This window comes from Ahaetulla prasina, chromosome 1, assembly GCF_028640845.1.
Source record: "Ahaetulla prasina isolate Xishuangbanna chromosome 1, ASM2864084v1, whole genome shotgun sequence".
NCBI lineage: Eukaryota > Metazoa > Chordata > Lepidosauria > Squamata > Colubridae > Ahaetulla > Ahaetulla prasina.
Window position 1 is genome coordinate 362349180 of NC_080539.1, and position 19733 is coordinate 362368912.

At 43.8% G+C, this 19733-nt stretch overlaps 1 long non-coding RNA gene across 1 annotated transcript; it reads left to right on the forward strand.

Moving 5' to 3' along the window:
* The first annotated feature begins 1057 nt into the window (after positions 1-1057).
* LOC131188244 (uncharacterized) lies at positions 1058-10010 on the forward strand. The gene is made up of 4 exons (XR_009152746.1): positions 1058-1205; positions 1763-1933; positions 5258-5480; positions 7456-10010. It is a non-coding gene; the product is annotated as an uncharacterized LOC131188244 (long non-coding RNA).
* The last annotated feature ends 9723 nt before the right edge of the window (positions 10011-19733 follow it).

The following is a 19733-nucleotide window of genomic DNA, read 5'->3' on the forward strand; positions in this document are numbered from 1 at the left end:
GTTGCAAAGGACAATTTCATGACCCAGGAAACAGCAACCCTTGCAAACACTGGTTGACATGCAGTGGTGGGATTCAGCCGGTTCGTGCCGGTACGGACAAACCAATAAATTGCTTGGTGGTCCCTCCCTCCCCGCCCCTTTCAGGAGTCCCCACGCACCCCATTTTGCCTCCCAGGTAAGTGCAGGGAGGCCTACTAGGCCCAAAACAGTGTGTGTGTGTGTGTGGTGTGCAGTGTGCCCCCCCCCCCGCGGCCTGTTTTCACTCCCAGGAGGCTGCAGGGAGGCCTCCTAGGCCTAAAACTGGGTGCGGGGAGGCCAGTGTGCCCCCCGCAGCCCATTTTTGCTCCCAGGGGGATGCAGGAGGCCAAATACTACCTGTCACACACCCTGGCCACGCCCACCATGGCCACGCCCACCCAGCCAATCATTAGAGCAGAGAACCACCTTAACCCTAACCCTAACCCCAACCCTAACCCTAACCCATGATCATGGGGATGCTTCAACGGTCACAAGGGTGAAGATTGGTCATACATTACTTTTTTTTAGTGCTGCTGTCATTTCAAATTGTCACTAAATGAATGGTTGCAAGTTGAGGATTACTTGTAACCCCCAAATCTGCTGGATCGGATTGGTCATGCTAGCTCTGCAAGGCCATGGTTCTAACCTATAGGAAGAATTATTATTCTGATGGTTATTATTCTTTCTTTTGTTTCTGGACCGGATATGAGTCTAGGGAGTTCTGTTTTTATCGTTTTATTAATTGGAGTGGCGGGAGGGCAGGGCTCCTGTGGGAAGGATAAGGAGAGAGGGGAGTTCTCTGCCACAAAGAAAAGACTCTTTGAGTATTACAGCTGCATACTTGAGTCATGGGACCCCTTGTAGGCTGATCATGGGATCTGTAAAAAAAAACACACCATAACCCAAAAAAACCTCAGCACCAAACCCACCCTGAATTAAATCCTCTTAAGTGGAATTAAAAAAAAAAAAGTTCTCCCCAACTGCTACTCCTTCCATCACTTGGGATTTTCACGTGCTCATCATATGAAGGGCAATGGTATAAAAGGATCACACACGAATCCAACTTCCACCATCCCGGTAAGGAAGAAGAGCAGAGAGCAAGAGGGGAAGGGAGCTCCAAGCACCCAAGGCGGACAAGAAGTGGCCCAGGAGGAACCTTCCTTGAATTCAGAGGCTTGGTAAAAGTGGTAAGCTGTTCCTGATCAGGGACACCGCCGCCCCCCACCCTGCCCTTAGTTTTAGAACGAGGAAGTAGAATGGAGCCACTGAAAAGCCCATTTTTTGTGGTGTGTAAACAAGAAACCGTAGCGCCTTCTTTATTTGTGCTCCTGGGTGATTACTTATTTATTAATTTATTTGTTAGACGAACAGCCTGCCTTTCCTCCAGTGTGGCTTACATGGAAATTATCTTCTATTTTATATCTCTCTTAATAGTGACCCTCCTAGAACATAGAATAATAGAGTTGGAAGGGACCTCGGGGGTCTTATAGTCTTGCTTGAGCAGGAGATCCTATATCATTTCAGAGAAAGGATGGTCCGGTCTCTTTTTGAAAGCCTTCAGTGATGGAGCACCCACAGGTTCTGAAGGCAAGCTGTTCCATTGGTTAATTGCTCTCACGGTTAGGAAATTTCTCCTTAGTTCTAGCTTGTTTCTCTCCTTGATTAGTTTCCAACCATTGTTGCTTGTTTTGCCTTTTGGTGCTTTGAAAAATAGTTTGACACCCCACCCTTGTCTTTGTAAAAGGTAAAGGTTCCCCTCGCACCTATGTGCTAGTCGTTCCCGAATCTAAGGGATGGTGCTCATCTCCGTTTCAAAGCTGAAGAGCCAGCGCTGTCCGAAGATGTCTCCGTGGTCATGTGGCCGGCATGACTAAACGCCAAAGGCGCACAGAACACTGTTACCTTCCTGCCAAAGGTGGTCCCTATTTTTCTACTTGCATTTTTTACCTTTTCGAACTGCTAGCTTGGCAGAAGCTGGGACAAGTAACAGGAGCTCACCCTGTTACGCGGCACTAGGGATTCGAACCGCCGAACTACCAACCTTTCGATCGACAACCACAGCGTCCTAGCCATTGAGCTTTGTAGGAGCCCCTCAAATATTGAAGCAGTGCTATCATATCTCCCCTAGTCCTTCTTTTCATCAGACTAGAAAGGCTAAGTAGGTTAAACTGCTAGGTAGGCTAAACTGTGACTAGCAGGCCCAAAGTCTCCCATGGTTGAAGACTTATTCTTATTCTTAGACCTGATCCTTTACCACCTTGGTTCTTGGGCTGAGAGAGAGAGAGGGACTGACCCAAGTCCTCCGGGGAACGTCAATAATTGAGGAGGGACTAACTTGGGTCTCCCTATTGCTGGGCATGAATCAGCTCAGCACGCTTTGCCTCCTTACTAGATGGACACACACATCCATCTGGGTTCCCTTAGCTGCCATTGCCTTTTTGGAGAGAATAAGGAAGACAAACTGGATGGAACTAGGCACGCTCCATTACCAAAGCAACGAAGGGCAAAACATGTCCCTAACAGCCAGGTAACATTCAGAAGCAGCTCAGGCAAAATACCTCTCTAATTCACTTTAACAAGGAGGAGAAAATATAGTACAATTAGACTTGCAAGATTCGGTTTCTTATAGTCAGTCTCAATCAAAGTAATTGTAGCCTTCTTGTGGAGTTGATTTCCCAGTCTGGTCTACCTAACGGGGCTGACACTTTTCCCAAAATGTTCTTTTGATTTCCCAGTCCCAGCTTAGTTCCTGGCATTTCCTTATATACAATACTGCAATCCTTATATACAATACTGCAATCCAGCCCTGCTAACCTTTTTTCAAGGTAGCCACCTTCTGCTAAATGCTGCCACCTGTGCCTGTGATGATTAAGACATTAGAGAAGACCTCTGCATTGCAAAGTCCCCTGACAATGTCTAGTTTCTAGTCACATGTTCAGGAACCCTTTTGGGTTTCCGTCTTCCGGAAAACCAGGCCAAGTGCTGTGAGCAGTAGAGATGCTTTTGCATGATTCTAATCCAGTCCCAAAGTTTCCTTCCACTTGAATGAATGGCAAAGAGGAGGCAGGAAATGAGAGGTCTAGAATGGGGAGACTATTCAGAATAACAGAATAATAGAGTTGGAAGAGACTTTGGAGGTCTTCTAATCCAACCCCCTGCTCAGGCAAGAAACCCTATACCCGTGATGGCGAACCTATGGCTTGCGTGGTGCGCAGAGCCCTCTCTGCGGGCACACCAGCTGTCACCCCAGCCCAGCTCCACCGCGCATACGCATGTGCCTCCCACCGGCCATGCATGCACCCCTGGGGAGCAGGGCGCATGTGGGGGACACACACGTGCATGCACAAAGGGGTGGGGTGCATGTATGGGTCTGCAGGTTGGTGCAGGCCTCCCACAGGCTTCCCACAGCCCTCCCACACCCCATTTTGGGCCTGGAAAGCCTCCTGCACCAACCTGAAAGCCAAAACGGGGCACAAAGGCGGCCCACATGCATGGGGCGCTTGCATGGGGACACTCTTGCATTGCATTTTGGAGGTTGGGGCACTGAGGCATGCATTCGCGCACACACGCGCTTTGGGCACTCAGCACCAAAAAGATTAACCATCACTGCCCTATACTATTTCAGACAAATGGTTGTCTAATCTCTTCTTAGGACCTATCAAGCAACATTCCCTCTTGAAATCAATCTGTATCTGGCTGCATTTTTCCGGCCCTCTTTTCTGTGCATGTCCAGTCTCAATTATATTAATTATATTGTCTATTAACATCTCAGGGCAGACTAGATAGAAAAAGAGAGAGGCTCTTTCATATTCAAGCACTGTTTATGGGCTCCCTACAAACTGAGCAACCAATTAGCCAAGTACAGATCTTATGATCAGTTAATGTGTTACGTAAATCCAGAACAGTGGGTTAGTTTCATCAATCATGGTTAATCAATCCACAGGGAAGCATGTTATGAAAATATATCCACAGAACATCTACAAACACATTTATTGCTTTAGTTAAAAAGGGGCTAGGGAAAAGAGGCTAAAATTCTACATGCTAGAAAAATTAAAGTCCTGAGCACCCAGATAATCTACAGCGAGTCCTCAACTTACGACCAGCAATTTATGCTGCTGAGAAATTTGTTAAGTGAGTTTTGCCCCATTTTACGACTTTCCTCACCACATTTGTTAAGTGGATCACTCCAGTTCTTAAATTAGTAACATGGTTGTTCAGTGAATCTGGTTTCCCCATTGACTTTGCTTGTCAGAAGGTCACAAAAGGGGATCACAGGCAAACGTCACAAATGTGAGTCGGCTGCCAAGCATCTGAATGCAAATCACATGACCATGGGAATGGTGCAACGGTCGTAAGTGTGAAAACTGGTCATAAGTCATTTTTTTCAGTGCCGTTGTAACTTTGAACGGTCACTAAATGAATTGTTGTAAGTTGAGGACTACTTGTGGTTCCTTATCAAAAATTCTGTAGTGAACAGAAATGACACAAGAGGTAGCCTGGCTAGGTGGCTCAGTGGCTAAGACGCTGAGCTTGTCAATCAGAAAGGTCAGCAGTTTGGCGGTTTGAATCCCTAGTGTAGGTTTTTTTTTTAAATTTATTTACATTTATATCCCGCCCTTCTCCGAAGACTCAGGGCGGCTTACAGTATATAAGGCAATAGTCTCATTCTATTTGTATATTTACAAAGTCAACTTATTGCCCCCCCAACAATCTGGGTCCTCATTTTACCTACCTTATAAAGGATGGAAGGCTGAGTCAACCTTGGGCAGAGCTTGAACCTGCAGTAATTGCAGGCTGCTGTGTTCTAATAACAGGCTTCTTACCAGCCTGAGCTACCACGGTCCTGTAGCTCCTGCGTGTGCAGGGGGTTGGACTAGATGACCTCCAAGGTACCTTCTGTTACTGTTACCGTTAACTTCTTCAGCATAATGTATTCTGCAACAATTTATGAATATATTTAACATCTTTTTCTGCATTTGGCAGGCACGAAAGAGGTTTACCGCAGATATAGAACTCAGTAACATTTTATTCCGACGGCCCTTTGGGCTTTAAAGGATTCAGGCACTTTTAGTCACCTTGAAGCAAACACTTTCAGCCAAACATTGACTAGCAGCTTAATGAACAGGGGAATAAAAAGGAAAGCTTAGGATCTCCGGCATCTCAGGTCACATGTTTGTAAAACAGCATTAGCAGCACCTAGCCCTGGCTAAAATCCCTTTATCTTTCCTTCCTTTGCAAGGTCACCGAATTCTCACAGACATTATCGTAGCTCAGGATGAAAGCTGAACACAAGGGGGGCAGCCTTAGGACGGCTCCTGGGAGAGAAGCAACAGGACCTTTGATCTGCAGTAGAAGAAAAGAGATGCCATAAAGCATTTGGGGAGATTAAAGGGGGCACCGCAAAACTTTAAAAAGACTCTTTTAAAAATGGGTCTGGAAGGCCTGCGATGAACATTCATGAGGTAAATGTAGTTCAGTGTGTGGAACAAAATGCAGACGGAGTAAAATGCTACAGCTGGGGGTGAAAATCCTTAATGTTGCACGTTTACTATGGCTTACTAATTGTTTTATTGATTATTTATTTTATTAAACAAATTTATAAGGCTTCTGTAGGCTGACTCTGGAAGCCCTTATCTGGGAGGTTGAGATTGTTTCCCCTAATTGTATTGCCCTCCCCATAATAAGCCAATGAATTAAGTTGGGTTGATGGATAGCTATTGATCCAGAATCATTGGATCGCACTTAGTGGAGGAAGAGAGACTTAAGACCTTCCATTCTTAGTTGTTTTCCCATCCTGGCTTATGGACATAGGTGGATCTAACAGGGAAAGAGATCTTGGGAAAGTGGAGAATAATTGCATGAAAAGGTAGTCTCAGCCTGTAGCAGTTGTGAAAAAAGGCAAATTCCAGTCAGGGAATTCTTAGAAAGGGCATAAAGAAATTAATCTAACAATACTGTAATATATTTGTTGATGGGACTAATATAGCTCATACTCGACTTATGACCACAATTGGTACCGGAAGTTTGGTCGCTAAATAGTGTGGTTGATAAACAAATCATCCTACGGCTGGACTAGATTTTATTTATCATTTTTGCTAGCATCATTAAGCAAATTGCCGCACATGTTAAGCAAATTCTGTGGTCGTTAAATGAATCTGGGGTCCCCAGTTGACTTTGCTTTTCGGAAGTCGGAACATCTCAGATCACAATCGTGTGTAAGGGTCATGAATATAAGCTAAGATCAAGGTCATAAAATCGTGTAAGATTAAGGTCATAAAACTGGACATGACTCAGTGATGGAGGTTCAGGTCCCAATTGTGGTCATAAATCAAGGATTACCTGTAGGAAGATATCCGACCTTCTCTGGCCCAGTTCTATTCTAATGCTCTTACACGGGAGAAAGGTGCCATTTGCAGTGCATCAAACTTCCTACATTAGAGTTTGTGTTTATTTAGCAAACCTTGTTTGAAAAAGTCACAGTGTTACATTGAAAGTGTCCTTGGCCACGTTCAACAAAATGAGGATGTTGAACTCCTGCAGACTGTGCTCAGCCATGCCAAGTTCTTCTCTGTATGTCTTGTTTATTTAAAAACATTGTATGGCTGCCCATCTTAAATACATAATACTGGCTAGCTAACTGCAAGAAAACTAATATAAAAAGAACTATCATAATCAAACATCGGGGGGGAAAAATTCTAATGGAAAAGAAGAGCAAGGCGTCATATAACTAACTACAAAACAGATATAAAGGTAGTCCTCTACTTACAAGTACAATTGAGTCCAACATTTCTGTTGCTAAGCAAGACAGTTGTTAAGTGAGCTTTGGCCTATTTTACCAACTTTCTTTGCCAGAGTTGTTAAGTGAATCACTGCAGGTGTTATGTTAGAGTGTTATTCTTGGTCTTACAACAATTCACTTAGGGACCGTTTCAACGTTACAATGGTACTAAAAAAAGCAACTTACGACCATTGTTCACACTTATGACCGTGGCCACATCTCCATGATCACGATCAAAATTGAGATGCTTGGTCATTTATGATGGTTGCATTGTCCCTGGGTCATGTGATCACCTTTTTTGACCTTCGGACAAGTAAAGTCAATGGGGTAGCCAGGTTCACCTCACAAACATGTTACTCACTTACCAATTTCAGTGATTCACTTAGCGATTGTGGCAAAAAAAGGTGGTAAAATGAGGCAAAACTCACTTTAACAAATGTCTCGCTTAGCAACAGAAATTTTGGGCTCAAGTGTGGCCATAGGTCAAGGACTACCTGTAATTGTACAGATTAAATGTTCTGATTTTTCTCCTTCCCCCAGTACACAAGATCCTGAAAATTCTCTTTCCTTATCTTCTACGTCCTTAATTGCCCCACTGTTTTCCCCACTCTCTTTTCTGTGAGCACTCATTCCCCGTTTCTCTTTTCTTCTTGACACAGATCTTCCAGTGAGATCCGGTTCCCTTGAATTATGACCCTGAAGGATACCCACCCACTACCCTGCTTGGCTCTGTAGCTTTCCCTTTGTCATCCTATGCCTGGGAAATTCAGGGAGGCTGGGACGGTGAAGGGAAGCCCACAGCGCTATAGTTCCAGCTGGAGATGCACAATGGTGGAGCCAGACCTACATCTGATCAACACGCCGTGCTACTGTATGAAAAGTCGCCATCTTGCCTTGCACAGTATTGGGGGCACCCAGAAACAATTGAAACCTCTCAGTTTGCACCAGCTTCTTACTTGTAGGGTTGACTCAGCTTTTCATCCTTCCGAGGTTGGGTAAAGTGAGGACCCAGATTGTTGGGGGCAATAGGCTGACTCCAGGGGTGAAATCCAGCAGGTTCTGACAGGTTCTGGAGAACTGTTAGCGGAAATTTTGAGCAGTTCGGAGAACTGGCAAAATACCACCTCTGGCTGGTCCCAGAGTTTTGTTTTTTTAATTTGCATTTATATCCCGCCCTTCTCCGAAGACTCGGGGCGGCTTACACTATGTTAGCAATAGTCTTCATCCTATTTGTATATTTATATAAAAAGTCAATTTATTGCCCCCAACAATCTGGGTCCTCATTTTACCTACCTTATAAAGGATGGAAGGCTGAGTCAACCTTGGGCCTGGTGGGACTAGAACCTGCAGTAATTGCAAGCAGCTGCTGTTAATAACAGACTGCATTAGCAGTCTGAGCCAGCGTGGGATGGGAATGGAGTATTTTGCAGTATCCTTCCCCCAAGAGTGGGGAGGGAAAGGGGATTTTACAGGATCCTTTCCCTAGAGTGGGGTGGGAATGGAGATTTTGCAGTATCCTTCCCCTGCCACGCCCATCAAGCCACGGTCACAGAACTGGTAGTAAAAAAAATTGGATTTCACCACTGGCTGACTCTGTGAATCGCTTAGAGAGGGCTGTAAAGCACTATGGAGCGGTATGTAAGTCTAAGTGGTGTTCTTTAAAAAATTACACATATCAATACCATACCAATTAACACCTGACCTTCAGCAGCCAGTAACTAGTACTTCATGGTACTTCATGGTACTACTTAATGTGACTGAGTATATAATTGTTCTTGTGTTTGTGTGTGTTTCTTTAATACTCATCTGATTCACTTTCTATTTTGGTTTTCTTTTGATTGAATTCGTACATGGTCCAATTCCTCTCGGATTGGGGTGAGTCATAAGAAGGCTAGATAAACGAATAAATAAATAAAATAAGCCAGCCTCACTAGAGCTCTGTGAGAAAAAGACAAAACTGAAATGTAATAAAAAACGAAACAAAGCAAAAGGCCAAAGCATGTTATGCAAACTCAGCCTTTGTGGCTAACTTATGAGTCAGGGTTGGAGTGGATCTGTGATATTGATTTAACTGAACAAGCTACTGTTTAATTACATAGGTAAATGTTGAATCCAAAACCACCTTTAGAAAGTTGTGTGAACATTCACAATCATCTCGGATAGATCCAGATAATGGGGAAAGGTCACGACTGTGACTGAGTTTGTACAACTTCTAGGCCATAATCAGGGGTGGGCTTCAAAAAATTTAGCGAGGGGTTTTCTGCCCGGTTGCTGGGTGGGCATGGGGGGTGCATGGGTATTTTTTTGCCTCCCCCAGTTCCGGAGGCTTTCCTCAAGCCTCCAGGAGAGCGAAAACAGCCTCCCCAGGCTCTGGAGGCCCTCTGGAACTTCCAGTAGGTCCGTTTTTCGCCTTCCCCGAGCCTCCGCACGTGCCCTGCACTTACCTGCATCCAAAACAAGCCGTGTTGGGACTCCTGGGAGGTGTGGGGTGGGATGGGTGGGACCAGCCAGGAGTGGGATTTGGGGGTTCTCCAAACTGCACAGAATCTTAGCTAGAGGTTCTCTCGAACCCCTGAGAACTCTCAGCAGCCCACCCCTGGTCATAATGAAGTTTCTTTCTTTATTGTTTAATACAGTGGTTTGCAACCCTTTCTTCACCTGGATCCTCTTTAAATACATTGTGTGGCCACGGATCATGGCCACAGAGCCCCAAGACTTAACTCAAGATTTCAATTATATTTCTTCAAGTCTTCGCAGACTCCCTGTGATGACATCACGGATCCTCCCAGTCCCAGGGGTTCGCGGACCACAGGTTGAGAACCCCTGGTTTAGTATGTTGTATGAATCTGCCAATGTAATTTGTAAACCTTTAAGCGCAAGCTCAAGACTTTCTTACTTCATCGAGCAGGGCTGGCCTAATGGGAATTTTAATGGGGTTTTATAGGGTTTTTATAATTTTATTCTATTATTTTTAACTTTTAGCCAAATTGAATTAGATTTTTAGTGATATATGGTTTTAATTGCTGTGTTACTGTTTTATTTTGGCTGTACACGCCCTGAGTCTTTGGAGAAGGGCGGTATAAAAATATAAATAAATAAATAAATAAATAAATAAATAAATAAACAAACAAACCAGGATTTCTGGTTTAAACTTGTTTTGTTTAAACTTTCCAGTTATGGCATATTAAATAAAGCCTGTTTAGTTATACTACAACAGCAGCTCAGAGTTGTTTTGGATAGTGAGATGGACAACATGTAAATTTAATAAGCAAACAAATATCCTGTAGTGTGAAACCAATTAACATACCTCTAAAAAAGGCTCTCCAATCCTTTGGGCTACTGGACTTTTTGGAATTCTGAATACATATTATTGGCACTTTCACAAAACAGTTGTCCTGTGAACTGTGGCTAATCATAAAAATGCCTTGTAAAAGATAGGCAAGTACTGGGTATAGATACCCTTCACGTTTTATGTTCTCAAAATGCCTGCAGGTTCTTGTTCTTTTTGTTTTTGAGACTCTGTATACCTGCATTATAATTATTTCTGTGTTTTACACGTAGTCCTCAGCTTACAACCATTGGTTTAGTGTCTGAAGTTAGATAAGTCACATAAGTCACTTTTTTTCAGTGCCACTGCAATTTCGGTTTCTCAACCTTGACAGCTTTAAGACGTGCAGAGTTGTATATCGGTTGGGGCATTCTGGGAGTTGAAGTCCATGGTTCTTAAATAACTGAACCCCAAATTTCTGTTGTAAAGTGAGACATTTGTTTAGTGAGCTTTGGCCCATTTTACGACCTTTCTTGCCACAGTTGTTAAGTGAATCACTGCAGTTGTTAATTAGTAACACGCTTGTTAAGTAAATCTGGCTTCTCCATTGACTTTGCTTGTCAGAAGGATACGAAAAGTGATCGCATGAGCCTTGGACCCTGCAACCGTCATAAATACAAGCCAGATGCCAAGCGTCTGAATTTTGATCATATGACCATGGGGATGCTGCAAAAGTTGCAATGGTGCAAAATGGCCATAAGTCACTTTTTCAGAGCTGTTTTAACTTTCAATGGCCATTAAATGAACTGTTGAGGACTACCTCAGATATCAATGATCGGCCATTTAACCATTGAAGCGCAGCAGTGTTTATATAGAATAGAATTTTTATTGGCCAAGTGTGATAGGACACACAAGGAATTTGTCTTGGTGCATATGCTCTCGGTGTACATAAAAGAAAAGATACGTCCATCAAGAATTCTAAGATACAACACTTAATGATAGTCATAGGGTACAAATAAGCAATCAGGAACCAATCAATATCAATATAAATCGTAAGGATACAAGCAATAAATTTAGAGTCATACAGTCATAAGTGGGAGGAGACGGGTAATGGGAACGATGAGATTAATAGTAGTGCAGATTTAGTAAATAGTTTGACAGTGTTGAGGGAATTATTTGTTTAGCAGAGTGATGGCGTTCGATAAGAAACTGTTCATGTGTCTAGTTGTTCTGGTGTGCAGTGCTCTGTAGCATCATCTTGAGGGTAGGAGCTGAAACAGTTTATGTCCAGGATGCGAGGGGTCTGTAAATATTTTCACAGCCCTCTTTTTGACTCGTGCAGTATACAGGTCCTCAATGGAAGGCAGGTTGGTAGCCATTGTTTTTTCTGCAGTTGAAAAAAAAATCAGATACTGGACCAGTATGTGCCCTCAATTTACAGCTGGTCATAATGTGATCGACAATTTGATATGGGACTTCACACTTATTTACTGTATGGAAAGGAAAGGATACAATCACCCATTTATACAGCGAGTACTGGCAGATGCTGTGCTGACGTGTAAATCTTATTCAGGATTCACCATTGCCAGCGTGGTAGTTCAAAGCCTGGCAGCTTTTCATGGGGTCTTTCAGAGATGGGATTCAGCCGGTTCTGTCCAGTTCGGGTGAACTGGTAGTGGCGACTGCAGGAGGTTCCGCCCACCCGTAATGCCCTCCTATTTAGCCATGTTTTTGAGCCCTGGTGCATGCGCTAAAGGCCTTGCGTACACACAGAAGAGGCGTGTGCAAGCAAATCTAGCGTGCTGACGCGCGCACTCACATTCACAAACTGGTAGGGAAGGTAAGTGAATCCCACCTGTGGGTCCTTTTTTATGTCTTCCTATGTTTCTTTTTTATTTTTTATTTTATTTATTTATTTAGTCACACAGTATATGTAAGCATAAGCATGAAATAACTATACAGTATATAAGCATATATATGAGTATGTAATAACTATATGAAATTGGATACAATCAAAGGGAACATTAGGACAGGAACGGTAGGCACGTTGGTGCTCTTATGCACGCCCCTTACAGACCTCTTAGGAATGGGGTGAGGTCAATAGTAGACAGTTTTTGGTTGAAGCTTTGGGGATTTTGGGAAGAGACCACAGAGTCAGGTAGTCCAAGCATTAACAACTCTGTTACTGAAGTCATATTTTCTGCAATCAAGATTGGAGCCGTTAACATTAAGCTTAAATCTATTATATGCTCGTGTATTGTTGTAATTGAAGCTGAAGTAGTCTTTGACAGGAAGGACATTGTAATAGATGATTCTATGTCTGTTAATCTTTGGCGAAAATGTATTTCCTTCTTCTCCAGGCTGGATCCCCTTTTCCATTCGAGTGTGGGACATTTTAGGTTGTGTAAAACAGGGAAAAACTATTTAATTGGTGTATGCAGGAGAGTTCCAGCTTTTCTTTTCACAGGAGATGAGCCAAGCGAGGAGTCATTTGTTTGGTTTGCATAAGTTTCCACCACCACCTAGTGGAAAAACTGTTCAGCTCTTTGATTTCTCTGTAAAGAAGCGTGGAACAATTTCCTGTCTGTCTCCACACAAACAAAACACCCCCTCCCCCATGTTTCATACTAGAGAGAAAAACAGCAAAGGACAGAGAATTCTGTGCCGCCCATTATTTTATTTCTCAGGTTCAGACTTCAGTGAGATTCTGTCTCTTTTTAGCCATTTATATTCCAGACATATTTATCACATTTTTACACCGTCCATCTGAAGTGACTGCACAGTTTACAAAGAAAGCTCATAAAGGAGACATAGTGAAAAACAATATTAAAAACAATTTGGTTAGTTAAGGAGAAATCAGCTATTTCTTCTTAAAGCAGAAGTACAGATAGTCCGTGACTAACAATAGCAGTAGCATTTAGATTTATATACCGCTTTTATAGCCCTCTCTAAGCAGTTTTTCAGAGTCAGCCTATTGCCCCCAACAATCTGGGTCTTCATTTTACTGACCTTGGAAGGATGGGAGGCTGAGTCAACCTTGAGCTTGGTGGGATTTGAACTGCCAAACTGCAGGCAGCCAGTAGTTAGCAGAAGTGGCCTGTAGTACTGCACTCTAATCACTGAGCCACGAAGGCTCAACAATAATTTGTTTAGTCATCGTTCAATGTTACAACAGCACTGGAATAAGTGACTTACAACTGGTTTTCACACTTACGACCATTGCAGCATCCTCATGGTTACAACCGGCAGGTATTTATGACAGCCGCAACATCCCGGATTATGTAATTGCCATTTCTGACCTTCTTAGTCAGTTTCGGACAAGCAAAGACAAGGCACAGTCAGATTCACTTAGTGACTTCGTGATTTACTTAACAACGGCAGTGGTTTACTTAACCGTGACAAAAAAGGCCACAAAATTGGGCATGACTCACTTAACAATCGCTATGCTTAGCACTAGAAATTCTGATGGTCATCGTAATTCAAGGACTACTTGAATCTACTTTTCCTAGGCTGGAAATCATGTTTAGTCTATGAATGCCTTAATAGAGATTACACTCCCAAAATAGTGTACAATTCTAAGACAAAAACTAAATTCAGTTTCATTTCATTTTATTTAATTAAAATAAAAACAGCTACAAGTAATAGGCTTCTTTATCATGTATTTTCTTCTATCACATTAAAAATAACAATTTGGTAACAACTTTGGAAATATTTTGTGGCCATACCCAAAGCTTTCACAGCTTACAATAATGAATATCTTCCCAACACCATTTCATGTTTTCTTTCTGAGTCTGACAGCCGAACACCAATTAATCTGATTCACTCAAAATGCTAGATTCACCTATAATAGTTAAGAGTTGCAATTCATTGTTTTAAAGAAACCCAACTAATAGAAGAGAATATTTGTAGCTCAGGGTTGAAGTATGGGATCCTTGGTGCTCTCTAAGCTTGGTTGTTTTTTTGCCGGCATTTCAGGTAGGTTTCAACAGGTTTTGACCAGTTCTCGAGAACTGGTAGTGGAAATTTTGAGTAGTTCAGAAAACCAGTAAATATCACCTCTGGCTGGCCCCTCCCACATCTATTCTCTGCCTCCTGAGTCCCAGCTGATCAGGAGGAAATGGGGATTTTGCAGTAACCTTCCCCTGGAGTGGGGAGGGAATGGAGATCTCACACTATCCTTCCCCTGCCACACCCATCAAGCCATGCCACGCCCACCAAGCCACACCCACAGAACTGTTAGTAAAAAAATTTGAATCCTACCACTACGGCATTTCATTAACCCAACTAGGTAACATCATCAATGCTAGAAGGAGTAGGGTTAGAGTAAACCCCACTTCCTTCGAGCATTGACGTTACCTAGTTTTTTTAAATTTTATTTTATTTGCATTTATATCCCGCCCTTCTCCGAAGACTCAGGGCGGCTTACACTACGTTAGCAATAGTCTTCATCCTATTTGTATATTTATATACAAAGTCAACTTATTGCCCCCAACAATCTGGGTCCTCATTTTACCTACCTTATAAAGGATGGAAGGCTGAGTCAACCTTGGGCCTGGTGGGACTAGAACCTGCAGTAATTGCAAGCAGCTGCTGTTAGTAACAGACTGCATTGGCAGTCTGAGCCACAGAGTTAAATAATAAAATGCCTGCAAGAAAACAACCAAGCTCAAAGAGCACCCAAGACGTCCACATAAGGCTAACTGTTATCTCAGCACGTTGTATGACACAGGCCTTCATCCAACGGGGTTTAAACATCCCATGCTATGTGAACATGGAAATAGTTAACTCACTTCCATAGCCAGAAGCAGGCGGTACAAACCCCCTCTTACCACTGGGAGTGTCTTTGACAAAAGTGGGTAGGATGCAGCTAGCTCTGTCCCACAATTGCTATCACTTTGCAAGCTCCTCCCTTATTTGCCAATCTTGTAAAGCCACCGCAGGTGGAGCTAGCACAGTGACATCAGTGAACATTCTGGGTCACTGTGACAGCATCTATGTTTCTTGCCTGCTAGCAAAAACCAGGCCAGCTTGTTTTCTGCTGGCAATCAGCAATTCCCAACTAAGAAAGCACTGCAACCAGCTGTCTTCTGCCTGGGTTTTGCTAGCAAGCAGTAATTAACAAGTCAATTTGTGTGAGGTTTTGTTTTGGTTTTTTTTTTGCAGTTTTCTGCTTGGATTATTTTGATTTTCTAGGAATCCATTTTTTTGTCAACTGATTTAATGGCCTATAGTATAGATTCCTCTGCCTTTCAGAGAACAGAACAGGACAGAATGGGCTTATGGTAAAGCAGGGGTGTCCAATCAACCTTGTCCAGCAGGTTGGTCTCCCACCGACCCGTACGCTCTCACAGAGAGGGACTCCTTAGGGTGCTGTCCGCCAGGCAGTGCCGACTGGCGACACCCAGGGGAAGGGCTTTCTGTGTGGGGGCCCCCACCCTCTGGAACGAGCTTCCCCCAGGACTTCACCAACTTTCTGGCCTTCGAACCTTCCACCGCGAGCTTAAGACACATCTATTTATTTGTGCAGGGCTGGCCTAGGGTTTTAGTTTTAAATTTAGTTTTTAAATGGGGTTTTGTACTATTTTAACGACAGTTTTAAATTTGGCCTAATTTAATAAGTTTTTTAAATGTTGTTTTTAACTTGTATTTACTCTTATGTTTTTATTAGCCTGAGTCCTTTGGGAGATAGGGCGGTATAAAAATTTGAATAATAAATAAAATAAAATAAATAAATAAATAAATAAATAAATAACTGGCTGAGGAATTCTGGGAGTTGAAATCCACAGGTCTTAATATTGCCAAGGTTGGACACCCCTATGGTAAAGCATCCATGAGTCTAAGTCCGGGAGTCTGCAACCTTAAACACTCAAAGAGCCATTTGGACCTGTTTCCCACAGAAAAGAAAACACAGGGAGCCACAAAACCTGGGTGAGCGTGGCCAACTTGACATCACTCTTCCACCAGTCACATGACCTCCTAGCCGCGCCTACCCAGCCAATCATTAGGGCAGAGAACCAGTTTTAAAAAACACGGGGAACCACAAAACCCTTTTGACATCTCTCTCTCCCTCCCTCCTTCCCTCCCACCCTCTCTCCTCCTTTCTCTCTATATCTCTCTATGTCGCTCTCTCTCTCACCCTCTCTGTGTATCTCTCTGTCTCTGCCCCAGCCACTTCCCCATCACCCACCGTCAACCTTACCTTCTCAGGCCAGGCAAGGAGTGACTGGGAGGGGAGAGGAGGAGGAGGGCCAGCCAGTGTTGGGATCATCCAACAGGGAGCCACAGCAGAGGGCCCAAAGAGCCGCATGTGGCTCCGGAGCCGCAGGTTGCTGACACCTGGTTTAGGAGGATCTTGTGCAAGTTTTTTTTATCTCTGATAGGATCACTGCCCACTGTCAGCTCCAACAGCACAAGCACCAAGGATCTCAATAGTCTAGATCCCACATATGACTCTATGTCCTTTTATCCTATTTGGAAATATGATTTTGGAGCCTAGCATATCCAAAATTGACAGCAACAGGGATTATGTATAGCCTCTTCATATTGAGGAGGCACATGGCCCTCTAGGTACAAGTTTTCAAGACTCACCCACTCATACCTGGAGGGGACAGATTTATTTTTTTTCCTGTCAAGGAACCCAAATCAGAGAAAGTGAGCACCTAAAGACTTTAAAATATTCTACTCACCAATCAGGTAGGATGTACATAGGGATGTACTCAGAAGTGTGGTTCACATAATTTTGCCACCGGTTCACCGCACACCAAAAATGTGAGTGCGTGCAGCCTTCCGTGCATGCACTATGCTCGTGCGTGCGGCTTGCACGCATGCACACGGCTTAGAAAATGTGGCTAAATAGGATGGCATAGCGCTGGGGTGGGTGGGCGGGGCCGGACCCACACGCAGGTCATCACTACCGGTTCATCCGAATCGGTCCAAACTGGCTGAATACTACCACTGGCTATACTGATCTTTCCCTTACCTTAGATACCTGACCTTAGATAAACAGGGCTCCCTGGGGGTCAACAGCTGACGGGAGGCCAATGGGATGCTTGGGACCTGCAGCAACAGGAAACAAGTCCCACCCACCATCTGTCAAGTCCCAAGAATCAACATGCAGATGCTACTTAAGAGAAGTTTCCTTTATTGCTCTTCATCTATAGACAGAATATTGACTGACTAAAACAAGGGTCTCCAACCTTGGTCCCTTTAAGACTTGTGGACTTCGACTCCCAGAGTTCCTCAGCCAGCTTTGCTGGCTGAGGAACTCTGGGAGTCGAAGTCCACAAGCCTTAAAGGGACCAAGGTTGGAGACCCCTGGACTAAAGCAAGTGTTTGCATAACTACAGCTATACTCAAACTATTTTCCAAAGTACCAGAAGGCAAGACAAGAAACAATGGGTGGAAACTCATCAAGGAGAACCAACCTAGAACTAAGGAGAAATGTTCTAAGGGTGACAGCAATGAACCAATGGAATAGCTTGCCTTCAGAAGCAGGGTGCTCCATCACTGGAGGCTTTTAAGAAGAGACTGGATAACCATTTGTCTGAAATGGTCTAGGGCAGTGATGGCAAACCTTTTTGGTACCGAGTGCCCAAACTGGAACATGCATGTGTGCACACGCACGTGCATGTGTGCGCTGGAGCGCCGGAAACCCAAAGACCAGTTGGCCAGCGGTCCAGCACGTGCAAAGACCACCGGGCCGGTGCGCATGCACACGATGGAAACCAGAAGACCAGCTGGCGACGGCACACGTGCCCACAGAGAGGGCACACGTGCCATAGGTTCACCATCACGGGTATAGGGTCTCCTGTTCGAGCAAGGGTTTGGACTAGAAGACCTCCAAGGTTCCAACTCTATTATTTTATGTTCTACTCTGGGAAAAGCTAGTGGAGGAGCCGTTTAGCTCTCTTTCTGCCAATCAAACTTTCCAAGCTCCACTACCTTTTTGCTCTCTGAAAAGCAGCCCCTCCCTTCTGGGAATCCAGACTACATTCCACCACATCACTTCCCAATCAGATTACTGCAACATGGTGTACATGGGGCTATCCTTGAGAGGACTACCATGAAGCCATAATGGAACCCAAATGCAGAGACATGGATAATGATGGGCATTTCTTGTTATGCATCCCACACTCTTGTGAGCTCCACTGGCTCCCAGTTTTAGCCTCCAAGTGTAATATAAGCCTCCAAGTGTAATATATTATCACCTTTAAGGCACTACAGGGTGTAGAAAGTTAGCACCCACCCCGCTTAGAAGAATGAAATATTTTAGGAAATATTAAAAAGGCATGAGATTATATTTTCCCTGCAGGAGAAACATGTTTCTAAAGACAGAAACTCAGAGCGTCAGCTCCAAGTCCCTAGCAGATATTTGGTGCCCATTGAGAAGGACTGGGCCAGCCTATCTACAAATCAAAAGACCTTCAGCTCCAGGATGATGGGATTATCCTTCATGGCAAAGCCATTCAGCCACAATAGAAACTGCACAACAAAGCCCCTTCATTGCATCAGCCCAAGCTTCAACCAAGCCTGGGACCCAGATAGCCTACAAAGTTAGCAGTGACCCCTACTACAACCAATAGAAAACATTTCTTGCACAGGAACAGGAAGCTCAAGGGCAAAGCCCAAGAGAGGGTATAAATAACCCTCACTCTCCACTCCTTGTGGCCTGCTACCCAGAATAAGACGTGCTTGGTGGTTCTGTTTCACTATTAAACCATCTTTCCAAACAGCATCCATGTTTCCAGTGTCTTTCTCCCCACTTGGAACTGAACCAGATGGATATTTCTTCCAACAAGGGCATAGAACCAGTTGCAGGGGGGAGCGGGTGGAGGCAGGATGTTGCCTGCTCCACATATTCTGAGAGGGATAGAGTCAGCTGTGGAATTCATTTTTTTTTACTACCAGTTCTGTGGGCATGGCTTAGTGGGCGAGGTGTGGCTTGGTGGGCATGGCTTGGTGGGCATGGCAGGGGAAGGATATTGTAAAATCCCCATTCCCTCCCCACTCTGAGGCCAGCCAGAGGTGGGGTATTTGCCAGTTCTCTGCACTACTCAAAATTTCCGCTACCGGTTTTTCAGAACCTGTCAAAACCTGCTGAATTTCACCCCTGAATAAGAGTCCTCTGGGTCCCTTCATTGAAAACAATGGCATTTTGTATTACCCAGGAGGCATGTCTTCTTGGTGGTGGCCCCTACTATACAGGATGACCTTGGCCTTGCTAATCTTCAGAAAGGCAGTCAAGATCTGGCTCTTTTTCCAGGCCTTTGGGGAAAAGTTTGCATCTTGACTGGATGGTGCTGTTATTTATTCATTTAATTTTTATCCAGCCTTTATCTTTGTTTTATAAATAACAAGGTGGCAAACATATCTAATAAAAGTAGTCCTCAACTTACAACTATTCCTTTAGTGACTGTCCAAAGTTACTACCACATTGAAAAAAGTGACTTATGACTATTTTCCACACTTATGACTGTTGCAGCATCCCTATAATCACGCGACCAAAATTTGGACGCTTGGCAGTTGGCATTTATTTATGAGAGTTGCAGTATCCCAGGGACATTTTTTATGATCTTCTGAAAAGCAAAGTCAATTAACAACCATGTTAACTAACAACAGCTGCAGTGATTAACTTAACTGTGGCAAAAATGATGGGACAAAATTCACTTA